Here is a 20,296-nt window from a genome sequence, read left to right as displayed (position 1 = left end):
ACACGTAGGAAAGGCAGATTGATAATAAAGGCAAAAAGGTGAGGATCCTGAAGACCCAGAGAATCACTGAAATCTTAACTAGTGATTAAGTGAGTGATAAGATGTCAGAATGGGCCCCTTGAACATTTTCTTTTAAATCTCTAGTTTCCGACGTGGAAGACTTTTGCCCCATCCCTTGCCTTGATGGAGTTAACATCTCCATTCTGGTTTACAGTGGTCCTGCAGCTGTTGGATTATGTAAGAATTTCCCCAGTTAGATTTGTTTCCTGTGGGAAGAAAGATCGAAAAGGAATCTTTTGTTCAGGGAATTGACTGGAACTAGCTCGAGGGCCAGTTCTTGCCTGTCATCACGCTCTTGTCTCCAAGATAATGCATCTGTTTTCATTGTTTTTTTTTTCTTCCTTTTAGCCCCTGGCTAATGAGTGATCCTGAAATTGAAAATGAACAAAAATCATCTGCAGCAGTAAGCTTAGCGATATCAGCATGTAATGCTCTCAGAGTTGTGAGGACTATGTATTAGGTGCTTGTGTGGCAGGTGGGATGGTGAAGGTTATTCCGAAGCAATTGTGGTCAACCACGAAAAAAAATTAAGTGGCCAGAAAACTGTTTCCCAGTATTTTTTTTTTTTTGGTTGAAAAACCTCCTCTTTGAAAAAAAAAAACCAGGCAATACGATTTTTGAGAATTCGAGAACTAGACAAACAAGCAAACTCTAATCTGGGTGCTCCCATGAGGTGTAGCTACTTGAGATTCTTTTGTACTGAACTTCGCCTCGTGAATCCCTGTTTATCCACGCCACACCTGCCTCCACTGATTGGTGGATGCAGCCTTATCAAAACCTAAGCGATATTTCCTGTGAAATCTCTGCTTCTCAAGCATAGGCTCCCATCTGCACTGGTGCTTCCTGGGTTGTATAGCATCCGGGAATCAAGTTCATATACTTAGGAGCTTTTGTCCATCCCCTCTCCTGCCCGACTGCCTGCCCCTCTCTCTAAATCAAATTCCTTCTTTGGCCAAAGAGTTACCATTAAGGGCAGAAAGAAGAACAATGAACTATAGAGAAGGAGTATTTTGGGAGAATAGTGCCTGATGTAAGACATCCTATGTAAGGGTTATTTTCACAACTGGAGGTCATCGAATAATGAAAGGAGCCCGAAGACCCCTGAAACGATGTATTTGGAAGTCCCGAAGCAGAGACCCTTGTAGGAGCTACACAAATGCTTCTTAACTCACCTGCTGCTCAGGTAAGCACAACAGAAACTGTCCTCCCAGGGACATCTGATTCCCTGATTATAGGACGGCTTTGGTGCTGGCGTTGTGGGGGGCCAGGGACCTGAGGTCTGAGACCCACTGTGGGTTTGTGGCTTCATACAGGAAAGAATTCAAACGTGAGCCAGCGTGGAGTTTAAAGTGAAAGGGAGTTTCTGAGTGAAGCCGTAAGATAGAGAGTGGGCCACTCCATAGGCAGAGCAGCCCCCTTTTAGCGGAATTTGCTTCCTTTATTGAGGTTCCTTTAACTGGAGGGTAGAGTATTCGATAAGGGGGAGGGATATTCAGGATCTCCCGTGGAAGGGGTGGAGATTTCTCGGAAGAACACTGTTAGGAGCAGGTGTGGTCTTACTTCCTTGTTGACAGGTGCGGTAGCCTTTACCGATTGTAGCTGTTTCACCGCATACCCCATCTCAGTGTTAAGTTACGATCGAGTGGGGACTTTTGTTAGAGGCTGAAAAGCTAGATGGAACAATACTGGAATCTGATATCATAGGTAGAGTTGTTACAGAACAGGGATGAGGTGGGAACGATGTACTATTACCAAAAGGACCCTCCACTAGGTTTGTTTGTCCGCTGCCAGAGTAAAGACGTCTCTCAGTGCCAGAGATTTGTGAAAAGGAAAGGAAAGGTTTATTTAAAGCTATACAGACTTAAAGTAGTGACCTAATGTCTTCATTAAAATATCAAAATCCTTTAGGATACCCACAGATGCATACAGTCCTTCCTTCTTCTGCCCTAATGTGGGGTGCCGTATCTCAGGAAAAGAAGTAGACTGAGGCTTCTGACACCATCAGCTGTGTTGCTGGCCAGGATCAAGCTAGGTGGTTCTCCTTGGTGAAGCTGTGGCGGGGTGTGGAGGGCCACTCTGCCAAAGCCCAGTGGTGGTTCTCTGCTAAATCCAAGTCATGATTCTCCCTCACAGGCCTGCAGGAGATACCACTCTGGCCAAAGCCATGTGGTTCTCCCCTTATTGGCTGCCAAGTCTCAGTTTAAGTCCCCACACCAATCCTCCTCCGAGGCCCCATTTCAGACTCCTCCCACAACAGTTACACTTGCCAGCACTCGCTATCCTTCCAGCTTTTCTGGGCTGCCATAGTGAGTCTGGGTGGGTGTGGCCCTGTGGCCTGGAGCCAATCATCTCCAAGCTCTCACACAGGTGCTGTAACCAGGGGCAATTGCCACCCAGTTACATCTTGGATGGAAGTCACTTCCATCCCCCTGGCTCAAAGCTTGGCCACAGCTATTTAACACATCTATGAAACCAGTTAAAGGTTATAGATATGTTAAATGACCATGCCAGAGGTTAGCTACAAAGCTGTTGCTATGCAAACAGCTCTCAATGGCTCTGCTCCTTTTGTCCCTTCCCCACCTCCCCACCGGACACCTGTGTGGGGGAGCGGGGAGGAAATCTTATATGTCTTTCTAATATTTCCTGGATACCTTGAGTTCTGGACCCCATTCCAAATCCTTATTTGGGGCCCTCTTCTTGGCTGCACCCTGTTACAGAGTGAATACTAACTGTTTCTTTTTGAAAATAAGGATCTGATAGGATAATGAAATCTGTCATCTTGATTTGGGGAGAAAAAATGTAAAATTGTTACAGAGTTGTAGCCATTTTCTGAAGAAAATTCTCCACCTTTACTATTTATTTGGAATCTTTTTGATGGAAAAGAAAAAGTTCATCAGGGCTTTTTTAGTGGAGGAGTGTTAAATTCCTGCCAGCGTGTGCCTACGGCAGCACGTCAGTGGGGGGACCGACCACCACTTCCACGCAGGAGCTCTGGAATAGAACAATAACAGATATCTGGGTGCTTGGACGGAAAATGGAGAACCAGGAAGAGAAGACTAAGTTCTCAGAATTCTGTATAAGTTGGGGGTTATTAGGTTAACTGTTTCTTTATTGAGGAGAGAGCTAGGCACGGACTGGCCACCGTATCAGGCCACGTAGGAAATTCAAGAAAGGGTTTCCACCTCTTCCGTGGAGAGGGAGGCTGAGAAAAACTTTGCATAAGAACAAGGTGGAAGTGGGCNAGCGCTGTGTGTGTGTGTAGGTGTATACCCTTAAAGACTTTAATATTTTAAGGAAGGCATTAGGCCTGAATAGCATTAAATAATCATTTTGTTTCCTTTTCACAAATCTCTGGCATTGAGAGATATCTTTCCAATTGGCGGCGGACAGAAGAGCCCTATAGATATTAGTGTATCGTCCTTGGGAGGGGCCCCTATTTTCTGTAGCAGTTTTTGGCATCCCTCGGTGGGCCAAGTATTGCCCCCCCCCCAGGACCCTTGTTCGGTAACACCTTGAGTTCTGGACCCCATTCCAAATCCTTATTTGGGGCCCCCTTCTTGGCTGCACCCTGTTACAGAGTGAATACTAAATGTTTCTTTTTAAAAGTAAGGATCTGATAGGATAATGAAATCTGTCATCTTGATTTTGGGAGAAAAAATGTAAAGTCATTACAGAGTTGTAGCCATTTTCTGGAGAAAATTCTCCACCTTTACTATTTATTTGGCATCTTTTTGATGGAAAAGAAAAAGTTCACCAGGGCTTTTTTAGTGGAGGAGTGTTAAATTCCTGCCAGCGTGTGCCTACGGCAGCACGTCAGTGGGGGACTGACCACCACTTCCACGCAGGAGCTCTGGAATAGAACAATAACAGATATCTGGGTGCTTGGACGGAAAATGGAGAACCACGAAGAGAAGACTAAGTTTTCAGAATTCTGTATAAGTTGGGGGTTATTAGGTTAACTGTTTCTTTATTGAGGAGAGAGCTAGGCACGGACTGGCCACCGTATCAGGCCATGTAGGAAATTCAAGAAAGGGTTTCCACCTCTTCCGTGGAGAGGGAGGCTGAGAAAAACTTTGCATGAGAACAAGGTGGAAGTGGGCAGAACTCAGCAAGCAAGAGAAGATCCACGTTCCTAGGGAGAGAGGCACTCGGTCAGGAATGGAGCGAATTAGGGTTGTAGAGAGAGATCATCCAAGTTTAAAGGTTGTTAAGTGCTATAGTTTAGAGATTATTTAGAGTGTAGAAACTAAGTGCTATAGTAAACTCTATGTCTACATTCAACCCTCATAACTGATTCTGTTTATTGTATAATATGGTAAAAAAGAAAAGAAAAGGCAATTCCCCAAACCGCTGGCATCAAAATTGCTGTTACGGAAGAAACGGTCTTTGGTTGGAATTGTATTTAAGTGTTTGCAGAAATCTTGTTGGTGCCAGGGCATCAGAGAAAGGGGCAGACAGGCTGGTGGAAAAGATTTCTGGCTCTTCCTAAAGGGAGAAGAGAGCTGAGGAGGAAGAGAAGAGAGGAAGCTGGAAGAGAAATTTCTTTCTCTTTCTCAATCCCATGATGATGTATTCTGGATACTCTATCAGAAAAGATCCAGGAGACACCTTTGATAATAGCCTGGCCATGGAGTTCTTTGGTCTAAATAAATTTATTAGATTCCAGTGTCTTCCTGATCCCTCAAAAAAACCACAGTCTAAGCCACAATGGTGAGTTTGCATACAAAAGCATCTTCCAGACATGCCCCTTACCTGCCTCTCTTCCCAAGCTGGTAGCTGTCAGATGATCCCCTCCTACACAGAAGGTAGGAGCTGCGACAGACTCCGGCTGTTCAACAAAACCTACTACACACCCAAGTTTTTTGTGTGGGTTGGGTTTGGGGTAAGTGATGTGCTCAGTGTTAATTTTGATGCCATGCAAAAACAACAACAACAAAAACAGTCATTGTTAAGTCACTAACTCCAGGCAAAAAATTTTTTGAAGTGACACGAAAAATATAGCTTTGTTTTAAAAAGATATGAGAAACATCATTCTTTCAAGCCCAATCTATTGCTGGCAATTGAACACACTTCGTAAATGAGGCATAGCCCAATTGTTTTTGAATTGTTTGAAATTATTAAATAAGAACCAAGTTGCTAAGTGAATTAAACCAGTTAGAGAAAGACAAGTACCATATATTTTCACTCACAGGTGGAATTTAATCAACAAAATGAGCTAACAAGCAAAATAGAGACAGACTCATAAATACAGAGCAGGCCGAGAGCTGTTGTTGGGAGCGGTTTGAGGGTTGGGTGGGGATGTGGAGAGATCAAGCAAAAAAATTTTAAAAAAAGAAAAAATAGAGAAAAACGTGAACAATAAATAGTGCATGTTTGCCGGAGGTGGGGGGTATGGGAGGAGATGGAGGTAGGTAAAGGGGTATAAATGGTGATGGACCAAGGAGACCTGACCTGGAGTGGTGAACACACAATACAGTGCACAGGTGACGTGTTGTGGAGTTGTGCACCTGAGACCTGCATAATTTTGTTAACCAGTGTCACCTCAATACATTCAATAAAAAGGAAAAAAACAACCAAGCTGAGTGTGGGTTAAACATATTCCTTCTACCCCAGTGGACTGATAGATAGCCTTGGTCAGAGAAAATGTGATGTACTTTAAAGTCTACGTATAAATAAATGTCTATCTGAATATACAAAGTGTGTTCTTTATCATAATCCTCTTTCCCAATTTGAAAAATCTGTAGTTGGCTAAATGGCCATAGATCAGTAGAAGAGACCTCTGGGTTGTAATCCTGGATTTACCAGTCACTTCCCTGTGACATTGGTTAATTGGCCTCTCTTCTGGCTCTTAGTTGCCAGATTTACAAAAGAGGAAGGCTGGATTTGACTGTCTCCAAGGACCTTCCTTCTCCAAATATCTGTAAATGTTTGACTTTACAACTGGATCAAATGTATGCTTTGAAGTCTTATAAAAATATCCTAAGGTTGTAGTTATACCCTCTGAAGAGCTGATGCCCTTATTCAGATGCTTTAAATCATTGAGTTTATTTAATTTAATCCCTAGATAATCAAAGAAAATGAGTTAGAAACAATATATATGAATTTCAGCAGTAAGGCAATAAGGATTGGATTTAATCAGCTCTGAAAATAACCACTTCCTAGAGTTTATCCAAAAAGATTATATAGAAACAGGTAGTTAATAATTACAATGACCACAATCTGACCCAAGTTTGAAAAATAAGGTGCTTTTTGAGAGAATGAGTTTGTCTTAGAATAACGTAGCTAACTCTTCTAAGAACACATAAAATATTCTATATCACTAGTCATAGGAATTTAAGTTAAAACAAGAAATTTTTTGCCTATCAGATTTTAAAGGCTAAATAGGGCCAAATGCACCAATGTTGATGAAGGTGTAGTGAAGTGAGAAAATGCCAATGAGAGCAACCAGATGCAGAATTTTAAAAGCACAGGAAAAGAAATGATGGCTCAAATATTGCCACCCTCACTAGCCTCAATAATATTCAGAGTGGAACTTTAATATAAATCAGCAAAAGATTTATATTAGCACCCTTCACACATATACATATATCACATATATGGGTGTGTATCATATCATGTATTCCCACACACACAGTACGGGTGTGAATTGTGCAGGTCCACATACACAAACATTTTTCAGTAAACACTGTGCATTTATTTTCTGTTTCTTATGTTTCTATTACTAGCATTTTCTTTTCTCTTGCTTTAGTTTAAGAATGCAGTATACATATGTATATATATACATTGCATGTAATAAAAATGTGTTACTTGTTCATGTCACTGATGGGGCTTTTGGTCAGCAGTCGGCTATTAATAGTTAAGTTTGGGGGGAATCAAGTTATATGTGAATTTCCAACTGGTCAGTGGTCCTAACCCCCACCTATTCAACACATACACACACACGCGTGTATATAGAGAGATGCTGGGTAGTTTTCCAAGGGCCAAGAAGACATGCCTCTACCAGTGGCTTCTCTGTGCCCGTTTAGGTAACAACCAAAACACAATGGCGCTGAAAGTCAGAATCTTGAAAGATATGCAAAGAACAGATGACCAACGGGTATTCATTTTGTAGGACATTTAAGAAAGAAAAGACAATTCTGGTACGTGGTCATTGAGTGAAATTCTAAGGGAAGTTTCGAAGCTGAGAACTCCACCTGGGGACGGCAGCAGCAGCCTCAGCGTCACTGCGAGGCTTTGGCTGTGGGGGCTGGGGGAGAGCGGGAGGGATGGCGGAGGCTGGGCCCTGATGGAGAATTGAGGCACAGAGCCTGGAGGATTGTCTGTGGTATTCACACGGCCTCCCTGTCACCGGAGAGGAGGTTGGACAGCTCCCTGTCTGAACAGGTGGCACCAAAGTGAGGACTAGTTTTCCATGTTTTCTGGGCTGGATGTGTAAGAGGTCGAAGGTCTCACTGGGAAAAATTGTTTTTCAAGGGATAGAATTCTTGAATGTAAATCTGAAGATCAGAATGGTTAGTAAGTTGTGATAGGTAAATCGTTCTCCCAACACAGCTTATGTAAAAGTTAGAAAATCCTGGACAAGACTTCTATTTCCAACAGAACAGGCTACGTTGTCCGAGGGATTTGCTGGCTAAAATACAATGAGTTCCTTGATAAATCCCCCAGCATACAATATTTAACGCAGTATTCGATTTGCTATAAAGTAAGAGACATATCCAAGGGCAAAAGTAAACTAATGAAATAAAATCCAGTGAGATGAAAACACATTAGAGAGAAATAAATTGTAAAGAAAGAACGCAAAGCAGAGAATGGTAAAGTATGGTTACAGGAAGGAAAAGACCTGTAAAGTCACTGATCTTTAGAGATTTTGGCCTCGGGCTAAGTGAGGAAGCTAAGCCTAAGAATTCTGGGTGAAGCTCCAGCAAAGGGAATTTACACGTTTTCCCCTGAAAATCTTGTGAAGCTTACAGGTTGCTGTACATAATAGTGACCTCTAATGCATAACAAAAAATACCAGTATAAAATAAACCAATTACATAGACAGAGTTAGCAAAGTGTTTTTAAAAAAATAGTGACTAGCCCTGGCTGGTGTAGCTCAGTGGATTGAGTGCGGGCCTGCGAGCCACGCGATCTCGGTTCGATTCCCAGTCGGGGCACATGCCTGGGTTGCAGGCCAGTTCCTGGCAGGGGACACACCAGAGGCAACCATACTTTGATATTTCTCTCCCTCTCTCCTTCCCTTCCCCTCTAAAATAAATAAAATCTTAAAAAAAAATAAAATAAAAAATAAAAAATAAAAAAATAGTGACTATTATTTATATATACTTCTTTATTGATTTATTAAATAATAAATAATAAAGTCACAATTATTTAATAGTCACAATATTATTTAATAGACTTTATTAAATAATACAGTCTCGTGATAGCTCAATAATTATAATTTTAAAGAAGGTATGAATGTAAATGCTATTTTGATATTTCTGCCACTATATAAATATAATATGTAAACATAGTCACAAACACTGCTAGTTTGACTTCTTTTGCTATTGTAAAAAAAACTTAATGTTAATGAGTTAATTATGCATCTTAACAAAAGATGAATAAAGGAACAGCAGTATATACTCAAGAGAATATAGAAGCAATCCCATAATTACATTAGGAACATCATAAAAAAGACATCAAATATGAAACAGTGTGAATGACAAAACCAACTTTCTTTGAAAAGATTAATAAAACAGGTATCTGATGAAATCAATCAAAATTGAAAATGGCAAAAATATCCAATATCAGACCCAGAGAGGGGTTATAATTACACATAGAGAAGAGATTTAAAAGATAAGAAAATGCTGTGGACAAGTGTATGTCAATACATTTGAAAACTTTAATTCGGTATACAAATTCTTAGAAACATGTAATTTACCCACACTGACTCCGGAAGAAACAGAAAACATGAAAATTTCTGCACCATTCAATAAACCGAGTGATCTAAATTCTTCCCATCAAAATAAACACTAGTTACACAGTGTGTCACAAAAGAATTCTACCAAACTTCCAAGGGATAGTTCTAATATTATACATCTTTAAAATAACAGAAAAATAAAAGACTATTCCATCAACACATTTTAGGAAGTTGGTATCATCTTATTTCTAAAACCACCCAAGAGCACCAGGAGGAAAGAAAACAATAGACCATCTTACCCAGGAACACAGATGTGAGCATCCTTGGCAAAACATCAGTGAACTAAATCTAGCTATGGCAAAATTTAATAAACAGTGGGGGTTGTTTCTCTAGAAATTCAAGTGTAATTTGTTTTCCTAACCAGTCTATAAATTAAATTCACGACTTAACAGAGAAACAAACATGATTCTCTCACAACTTGGAAAATTGATAAAACTGAAAACCTGTTTATTATAAAGAGTTTTCAAATGAGGACCAGAAACTTTCTTAACCTCAAAAATACTATCTACTAAAATAATTTTAAAACATCATTAGTGAAAAATAGAAGCATTCTATATAAAAATTACAAAGAAGGCATTTAATGGCCAATAAAACTGCCTCCATTAAAAGTTCTTTTCTATGTTTTACTGTATTATGTATAGGCAAAGTAGTTAAAAAAAAGAATAAAATATATTAAGAAGGAGGAAACAAAGTTTTATTACTTGCAGAAAATGATTGTTCAAGTAGAAAAATTCAAAATGTCTTTATACTGATTACAAGAATTAATAATAGATTCTAACAATGGGTCTGGCCCTAAGCTGTGAAAAATTGAATTTTTATACACTATCAATCAACAGATATTTAATTCAAAATGGCAACCTTTATAATATCACTAAAGTATAAGAATGCAGAGAAATGAATCTAACAAAAATACGTGAGTTGTATAGAGAAAATTACAAAACTTTTGAAAGATACTAAGGAGGAACTGAATAAATGAAAGATGTAATATAGTAATGAATTATAAAATTTGGTATCATAAGATGCCTGTTCTCTACAAATTAAGCTAGTGACTTTTAATAAATAAAAAACTAACAATTTCCAATAAATAAAATACCCGTAGAGAAACATGATGATATGATTTTAAAAATCTGAGAGGAAGGAAAATGGCTAAAACTTTCCTAAAGAAAAATCTGGCATGAGAGCTTGCTTTATAAGATATCAGGGACCCTGGCTGGTGTAGCTCAGAGGATTGAGCTATGAGCCTGAGAACCAAACAACCATGGTTCGATTCCCAGTCAGGACACATGCCTGGGTTGCAGGCCACTTCCCAGCAGGGGGCGCACGAGAGGCAACCATACATTGATATTTCTTTTCCTCTCTCTCTCCTTCCCTTCCTCTCTGAAGATAAATAAATAAAATCTTAAAAAAAAGATATCAGGACTGACTCTACACTGATTAAATAGTGACATTTAAGCTTGGTCAACAAATGGACTCATAAGTAAGGCTTGAGATCCCCAAACAGAACTCACATTTGTGACACCTTGATATGCAACAGAGGTGGCATTATACATGAGTGGGAAAATAGGTGCTAACAATTTATCATCTTGGGAAAAAATTAAAGTAGATTTTTACCTCACACCGTCCACATAAAATAAGTTTGGCTTATTTCTGAAGAGCAAAACTATAAACCTGTTAGGATAAAATATAGAAGACTGTTTAAACCTTATAATGGGAAATATTTCTTAAACAAAATGCATATAAAAAAAATGTGTACCGGAAAAGATTAATAAAAAAGACTGTATCAAATTAAATACCTCTTTTTCATGTAAACTTACCAAAAAGAAAGTGAAATGACAAGACATTAATTAAAAGATATTTTAATTGTGTATATATATCTGGCCAAAGATTAATAGCTGTGTAATGGGCACAAACAGGGAAGATAAAGTGAGCCAGCTTCCAGAACATTATTGTAAGAACTATCGAAGGCACTCTCATGATTGGACATCTTCTACCTCATTATATCAGATATTTAAACATGTATCCACATCCCACAGCAAGTGTATTTTTCTATAAAAAATTGCAATAATTTGTTATTTGGATTTTGAAATTATTGGTCCACTGTTAATTCATTTGCTTTGTGACGGTAATATATCTTTATCACTGCCTCAGGCAATTCAGGTCAGTTTTTTTAAATTTCTTTCTTTTTTAAATATTTTGTTTATTTATTTTTAAAGAGAGGGAAAGGGAAGGAGAAAGAGAGGAAGAGAAGTATCGATGTGTGGTTGCCTCTCATGTGCCCCCTACTGGGGACCTGGCCTGCGACCCAGACATGTGCCCTGACTGGGATTCAAACTGGCAACCCTTTGGTTTGTAGGCCAGCGCTCAATCCACTGAGCCACACCAGCCAGAGCCAGGTCAATTTTATAAAGCCAGTGATTTGTTCTTTCTTGCTGGAACAAAAAGGCCCACAAGCTAGGAAGGCTGTTTGCCTGACTTCCACCCAGGTTTCTGCTGCTCCTCCTTTGGCCAAGTTAGCCCCACAGATTCTGGGATTTCAGTCAAACTGTGTGGTTTTGACTGTTGACGTGGGCACTGGCTATTTTTGACTTGGCCTGCCAGTGGGCAGGACCCACCAACTGCTCACACACCCGCTAAACACAGCAGCTGCCTCTCAAGAGAGGCGCCAAATGTGATATTTCACGGCTTTAAATAATCAGATACTTGTGAGTCACGAATGGTGCTCAGGACACCAGCCTGCGGGGGGTTTGTTGGTGCTGAGGATTACTAGGGAGAGAGCAGAACAGGACAGGTGAGAGTTAATAGAAAGAATGTTGTACTTCACTGAGTGTGGACTTGAGATGGTGGCAAGGAAGAGTTCCAAGTCACTTTGTTACTTTTCTTCATGCCAAGCAAAATTCTTAGAGACTGGTTAAAATTCACCAGTTACGTAAGTAGAGACCAGCTGGGCATTTGTTCAGGGATTCAGTAGCATGATCCCCGCTGAATGACCAAGATGAACTCCCGTGTGATTTCCAACTATAAATTCCCTTGTTCTAAAAACATTTAATTGTCCAAATGGGGTGGTGAGAGGCAGGGCGATTTTTCATATAGAAAGAAGAAGTTCTTTCCTATTAAAACAGTTACTGCCTTTGAAAAGGGATAGAAATACATTTCATGCTGTCCTGGGAACAATAAAGTATCAACTCCAATCTGTGCTCTCCGAGCTCGCCAGGCTGACCTTGCAAGGAATGCCTTGTATCCATGCAGCATCCAAAACTCTGGCCATCTCTGTGGGAAGATTAATCAGCTGGCGATTGAGGGGGACAGTCCTCTTCCTTTCAGAGGACCGCGTCAGCATCTTTGAGGCGAGAAACGCCCCGTCAGTGTGCCATTTTCATTAGCAGGATGAAAAAAGCTGGAATTGCACCATTAGGAGCCAGGTGGAATTTTGGCAAGTTGTAGTCCTGTTCTAGCTTTACATTTTTTTGGAACTGAAAAGATATTTGAAGCGTATTTTGAGCTGACCTCGTTAACTTAGGTGGCGGAGCTTGTGCGGTTCAAGGTAAATAGGAATTGTATATTGCCCTTTAAAAAAAGATTGCCTTTCCTCATCATGCTCATCGTTCTTGAGCGTCTCTCATTCCTCGCGGGAGCTGGGGATGGCAAGGCCGGATGGGAGCACACAGCTTCCTCCGCCCAGCAGCTGGAGGACAGTAACAGGGATGCCAACTGGGGACCTGTGGAAACGTTTTGATCAGCCTATATGGAATTTAAAAAATTTAAAAAAAAATTGGTTGCTAACACAGCAATCTGATTTTTCTGCATGCAATATTTTTGCTAGCTTTTCTGGAAAAAAAAAATCAAATGGGATGGCAACACTACTGGGCCCAAATTCCTCACTGTAACCCTTGGCTGCTGAGTTGGAGCAGCCTCAGCTGTCTTCAGCGGGCACTCCCTGTTGTCTGGTCGGCTTCGTCCAGACACATCATGTCTGACCTGATGTGCCTGGTCCTGTAAGATATTTGAGTTTACTGATTATGGAGTAGAGTTTTTGTCTCTAGAGTCTCCACCTACCAGAATGATTCTCTCCATCCACCAGAGCTCTATTCACAGCCCCTTTTTCCATGGTGTCTGTCTTTTATCGTTTTATTTTTTTTATTTATTTATTTTTTGTCTTTTATTGTTTTAATTTCATGTGTCCGAAAGCTCAGGTAGGTCTGTAGCGCAGTGGCTTTCTTAATGCTGGTCCGGTCATTTTCTGGGATCCTGGGTATCAGCAGTTTGCACTGGCCGAGAGTCTCTGTCGTGTTGAATCTGCGATTGGTAAACAGTAGCTCTTAGCTTCATACCCGCTGGGTCCTCCCTGGCACTGGTTGGTGTGTTTGTGATCTGTCACTGGGAATGGAGCTCCCTAGGTGCATACTAGGTTCATTATTTGCTTCCTTGGTCAGAATCAAATCATTTTAGCAGCCATGTCTCTTTCCTCCAGGGCTTCCTGTGCAATGGCTTTCTGTGAAATCCTCCAGAGTTAATGATCTCTGCCATATGGTTTTCTGGGGATACTTTTTAAAGCGGAGTTATTCCGGGTCTCGATGAGTGGAGGAAGGAAGACAGTCTCAGCTCCCTTGCCTCCCTGGATTTCTTCTCTTCACTCAGAGTCCGCTTTCTGCCCCTGGTGGCATCTCGGTGACAACAGTGTAGGGCACATTCACCTTGTGGGTCACGCCCAACCTCAGGCTTCTAAGGAACTTGGCACTGGTTTCAAAGTCTCCTAGATTTATACGACGTGCAAAAGGGCATACATAAAATAGAAAAAGGTGTTCTTAAAGCCTAACGTAAATATTTAAACTGTACTTCAGTAACTACGTAAAGCAATCTGCATGGGTAAAGGTTCCCTGTATGACACCTTCAATCAAAGCTTTCATTTACTCAGCCAATTTGACTGACCAAACTAATGTCCCTGGGATTGTAGGGCACTATTTCATCAATAGTGACAAAGAATCCAATGCTGTTTTCATTGTGGAGATTATATGCATATGTTAACTAGTTTTTATTTCTATTATTAATTCATCCTTTTGCTGCCGATACAGTTTAGATTTGAAAATAAGCTCTATATTTGGGATGACAGACTGGATGATCGAGTCAGGAATTATTATCAGTATTAGAATGATTTGTCAGAGGCTGACAGATAGGACTCAAATCAATGGAGATAAAACATTAAGTAACTACAAAGATTTTAACTGGCAAACTCCACTTCCAGAAATTTATAGTAAGAAAATATATAAGGATTTGTTTACAGATGTTGCTAAAGGATTATCGAGAGAGCTTTTTTTTGTAATGGCAAAATATTGGACATAAATTCTTGAAAATACGGTAGTAGCTAAGTCAGTTATGTTACATTAATGTAATTGACCCATTAAAATGATATTTCAACCAAAATATTTATAAACATTGCAGATAATGATCAATAGGGTTCATGTTGAATATAAAAACAGTCCATTTATACAACAGAATATTATAAAGCCCTAAAAAGGAATGAGGAGTCTATCAGCTTATATGGAGTGATCTCAGGATATATTGTTAAGTAAAAATAAACAAGATTTAGAAAAGTAAATTTAATATGCACGCACATGTGTATACATGCATGCACATGTATAACATACATGTATACACGTGTGTATGATAAAATAGCCAAAAAGGGAACAAATATAAAAGCATGTTGTGTTGATAAATCTTGTTAAACAATTTTGCCTTCTGAAACTAATAAATGATTTGCATTTTCAAAACTAAATCAAAATATACAGTAGACTAACCACTACAAATTAAAAATTGAAATGAATGAACTTAACTATGTCAATTTGAAGGTATTAACCACAGAAAGAATGAATTATTTCAAGTGGCTTTAGAAACAGTCTTTCGACTACATGTGTCATATTTAATGTAATGTATTCTAAGAACAGATAGAGTTGCAAACACATTTTCAAGTTTATTCGGTTATCTGGTTGTTATTAATAACATTGGTAACAAAATTAAATTTTAAAACATTTACATCTATTACAACATAAATGTTATATTATAATGCAAATATGTGGGTACTTTAACGTGTGGGTAACTGCACTTTTCAATGTCCCCGAAAAGAGAAAGCACGCTCTACAAGACAGATGGAATCACAACAGTCTCCTTTCTCCTCAGCATCTGAATCTCACCCAGGCAGCTTCTCTCTCTCTTGTGTTCTTGTTTGACCTGCCAGATGGACGTGGCTCCCAAATTGCTGCTCTTCGTGTTCTCATCTGGGCATGAGGCTGCTTCGTGCCCCGCCTCACCTCAGGTACAACGCTTCCCCAGACTCCAGCTGCTGCCCCACTTCTTCCATTTGTTCCCCCCACCCCCGCCCCCCGCCATGGCTCCCTGGGTCTGGAGCCTATCATGCAACTATTTTCAAGTCAGCGAATCAAGGAACAGGTGAGGGATAAACAGGATTTTTAAAATATTACTCCCAGCACTTTGATTCCAATGTTACAGTAATCAGTTAAGCCTATTCTCGTTCTGTCAATTGCCTTCCTTTAAACAAAGCAAGTAAAACACTGCAGAATTATCCAATAGACAAATTACTAAAAAAAAAATCCCTTTCGAGAGGGACCTAATGTTTCTGAGATAAGTTCAGTCAATATACTCACATTGGAACTTGACCAACGGCTGTGTAACATGGTAGGTGCTGAGGGGACAGGTCCTACACAGAGTTAACTATCCGAGCGAGAATGGATTAATGGGAATAAGAGGATCACAAGCTGGTGAGTCAACCTTAGCAAACACTTACTGCAGCCACAAATCACTGTTTGTTGTTTCAAGGATCATGCCCCCAAAGGAGAAGTTATATTTCTTGTTTTGGAAGGAATAAATTTACTTGGGAAATACAAAGAGATGTGTATCATCTCTTTGGATGATACTGCTTCTAGCTTCAGGGTGTACTGCGCATGCTCAGGCACGCACTTACACGTATGTATTTTCTGGGGAGGAGACAGAAGAAATTATTAAAAGTGGTCCAGACTCAGAAGAGGTATTGACAATGGGGCAAACTGAGTCAATTCAGTATCCTTTGGTAGTATTTGAAACGGTAATATGTATATTTTATTCTGACAATAACAAGAACACTTTTAAAAACTGTTATTTGGGTCTGTCCCGTTTATCCTGTGTCTGACAAAGAGCTAAGCCAAGCCAGTGTGTAAGAGGCACTTAGTAAATATTCAGTATTTTGCTCCATGTGTGAAATAACTTCTACCATGTTAAATAGGAGAATGATATATTCCATTCCAATTAAAACTGCACAAAATGAGAACAGAGTGAAAAATGAGGAGCAGCTGATTAAATGGAAAGAATTTCTGTGGCTGACTGATCCTGGTGGGTTTTGTTTTGGTGAAGAGGATGTCACACATCAATAAATTTGTGAACCCATTTTGCCAAGGTCCCCCTGGGGGTTTTGGTGTGCCTGTCAGTAAGAAGTGGACCCTGCAGAGAACTCCTGAGAAGAAAGCTAAGCAGCTATTCACTTTAATCTTGTGTTTTGCATTTGGATGGATATGCAAATAGTTCTGTGAAGAGAACCTCATTACAATAGCACTTTGAAACTCAAGTTCAATTATTTTAAACAGGAAGAATACAGGCCAGCTCATGAGTTTAATTTCTCTCTTTTTTGAATCGTGTGGTTTTGCTATTATTTTTTGAAGCGCTGATGATTAGTCCATTTTAAGGACACGCATGTGGGATAAAAATATTTGCTTTGTTATGCTTATTCACTATGGTATGTGCATCTCTATCTTTTATATACATTTTACATAAATTTATATCTCAACATATAATACTTAACAGAAAAACATATTTGTATGCATATAGGTATATATATTTGTGTATATGTTTGTATTATCTATCATTTCTCTCTACCTACCATATTTTTCAGACTATAAGACACACTTGCCCCCCTCCAGATTTGGGAGGGAAAGAGGGGTTGTGTCTTATAGTCCAAATGAAGTTTACCTGGCTCACTGGGGTGGGGGTGGGGGAGCAGCAGTGAGCAGGGTCACAGGTTATTAAATATTTTACCACATTTTTTGCTTCAGTAATTTTCCCCCTATTTTCCTCCTCTAAAACCTAGGTGCGTCTTATGGTTTGGTGCGTCTTATAGTCCTAAAAATATGGTACCTACCAACTTACCTACCTGCCTACCTATTATCCTGGTTTTCCTAAAGGAGAATAAAATTATTCGACCTTTGGATCTAACATGGGGGTTTCACTTACTTATCTATACATTTATGAACTTTTTAAACCCATTCTTCTAAGTGCTAGGTGCCAAGGAGTTTATGAAAAATAAGAAGAAAGAAAAACACAAGAAGTTAGAACAGTAGGAAGCTGGTGGCTTCCTGGCTATTTCTGAGGTCAGTCCTAGCTGCCATCCACTGAATGATCACTGCTTGGGTCTCGGAGAGACATTGAATAGACTGGTGAATTGCGATTCATGTCAAAACCTGGGATCCTTCTAAATGTTTTCCCAGAGTTCGTGGGGCATAACTATATGGGGAGTTATAAGCCTTTTGAGTAAAATCAATGAATTTTAAAGAGAGAGTGAGAGAAGAAATAGGAACATTGTCCCTTTTCAAAAAAAAAAACCAACAAAAACACAAACCTAACCGAAACCTTACCTGTGTGTCCTCTGATTCCAGAGTCTCTTTGAACCTAAATTGTCTAATCCACAAAATGATCATTGTGAGTACAAACCAGAATATTTCAGGAGATCCCCGTGAGGGTCAGTGGTCTGACAGGGAGGTGGGAGTGATGAGTCCACCGTGCCACAGAGCACGTCCCTCAAATCGGACTTGTTATTCTGAGTGGAGCAAGGCCCCCATCTCAGCCTCACTTGGATCCTGTTAGAAATGCAGAACCTCAGGTGCCCCTGCAAACCCATTGCTTCAGAATCTGCGTTTTAATAAAACCTGCCAGGTGTTCCCTGTGCCAGTAAACATTTGGAAGCACCTGTTCAGAAACAGGCTTTTCCTGGGAAAAGGGCTTTTTTGGAGACACTGACCAGCCACCCTGTCCCATGTCACAGAGGTGCCTACAGGCGTCTCTGAGGAGCTGCAGGACACGGATGGGCTTGTGTTCCAGGGAGGGATTCTGCCTCCTTAGCTAACTTTGGATAATGCAAATAAGGGAGGCAGCTTGGTTTCAGGGAGTAACTGATCAGGGTGTGCCGCGTCCAGTGCTAACCAGGTCGGCTGACACAGTCACGGCTTGGGGACAAAGGCTTCACAGAAGCGTTTTCTAACCATGTCGGTTGACACAGTCACAACTTGGAGATGACGGCTTCACAGAAGCGTTTTCCAGCAGGACGGATGTGGCATTAGTGGACATATGGTGTTGCTTTTATTCTTACTGTTTCTTAGTATTCTAACCTTTGCACTTCTGATAATTTGGAATCTCCTAGAATTAATGACCACTCTCGGAGAAAAAACAACAGTTGGCTCAAGTCCTAAGCAATATCACCCTGGCTGAATTAAGGCATCGTACTTTACTTATTTGTTCCTGTGAAAGCCACCCAAGAAAGAACAGTTCAGGGAAAAATATGTATTCCCACAGAACTGCCTCATAGAATAGCAAAAACCCCTTTAGAAAATAGTCCCTGTTTGTCAAAGAGTTGTTAGAGTAACAGCCCCTCCTTTACCTTGAATAGGAATATATATCAATTAGAATTAGACAGGCATAAAAACAGAAGAAGCTGGTTAGCTATTACAAACTAAGCACTTAGAAACTACTACCAAGGAGTTAGAGTCCACAGTATACAAAAAACATTTTAGACAGCAAGATAGATAGCTAAGTTAGATATTACAAAGGCTTATAATGAATTTCCTAACCTCTGCTCGGTCTAAGCATACCTGTTGCCCATGACAATTTCTGAGAACTTTAATAAACAATAAGACATTCAAATTGTATACATAGAACTATTTCAAATTGTCTGATTAATGGTTCTCCTGGTCAAAATAACTTTTGTTTAACATAACTGAAACTATGGAAACTTTCGTATTTTCCTGGTTACCTTTGTATTGATTTTTTCTGCTTAACTGATCATGCTGTACACCTGTAAATGTTAATCTATGCCAAAAATGAAAATATAAAAAATCAGCTTGTACTTGCAATAAACGGAACAGTGCTTCACCTGCCTTTGAGCTGTGTAGTTGCCTGTCACCCAGCGCCGATGCCTACTTTCACCTGAGGACCCTTAGATGGGCTGTGGATGGACCGCGGCAAGGGTGTGGCACCAGCTGCAAAGAACCAGCTTCTGAGAAGCAGAAGCTGCTGGTACTTGGTGGCTCTCTGAGCTGCTGGTACTTGGTGGTTTAGTCGTCTCTCCCTCATCCCATGTGTGTAAATTTGTTTCACCTAATTTCAGAACTCGATCCTTTTTCCTTTACTATCGTGTCTAGTAAGAGCAAGGCCGTCACAATCAATGCTGTTGGCTCTTCTCTTTTATGGTAAATCGTCCCTCTTTCCATTGTGCATGCTGCCCACCTGCCCAGATGGGTTTTCTGTCCCCCCTGCCCTTGCCCCTACTTGTTCTGTCGGGGCTCCGTGCTCACTGGTTAAGGAGGAGATCCCATTGTCAGGAGGGAAAATAAGGAGAGGTGTGAGGTCACTGGAAGAGTGGGAGACAGAAAAATGACTCTCAGTCTTCACTGCGCATACACTGAGGTCTGGTTCGCACCCCAAGAAATTCTTACTGACTTTGATGGGGGTGCTCTCTGAGCCCTGGGACTTTTTAAAGCTTCGCAGGATATTCTAATTAGCAGCCCAAATTGAGAGTTACTGGCCTGTATACAGAGTGACGTACGGACAGCACACGAAGAATGCATCGTCTCCCAAAGGGGTTTGCGGGTGAGGTTTCGTGCCTAAATTCTACTTCCTACCACTACTTCTTTCTCGTTTTGAATTAAGACACTCTGACATAAGGGCAAAAGGGATGTCTACCACTTTGTAGTTTTTTAAAACTAAATGGCCAAATGCCCGCTATCCCAATACAATGCATTGCTTCTCAGAAGATGCTGCAACAACACCCTTCAGGTAGGTTAGGTATGGGAACGTACGTAGGGCCTCTTCTTAGACGCAGTAGTGACTCCTACGTGTCTAAACAGTTCACGAAACTACCCAGTGTCCTGGTCGGGGTCTGCGCCCCTGGCTGCCGATCCAGACAAGGACAGACGTGCGGGATCATGGGGGAGAGTGTATCTGCCTGGCCAAGGGGTCGTGACGACG

Source organism: Sturnira hondurensis, unplaced genomic scaffold (genome assembly GCF_014824575.4).
Source record: "Sturnira hondurensis isolate 20B ecotype Veracruz unplaced genomic scaffold, ASM1482457v3 Scaffold0006437, whole genome shotgun sequence".
NCBI lineage: Eukaryota > Metazoa > Chordata > Mammalia > Chiroptera > Phyllostomidae > Sturnira > Sturnira hondurensis.
This window is presented reverse-complemented; position numbering follows the sequence as displayed.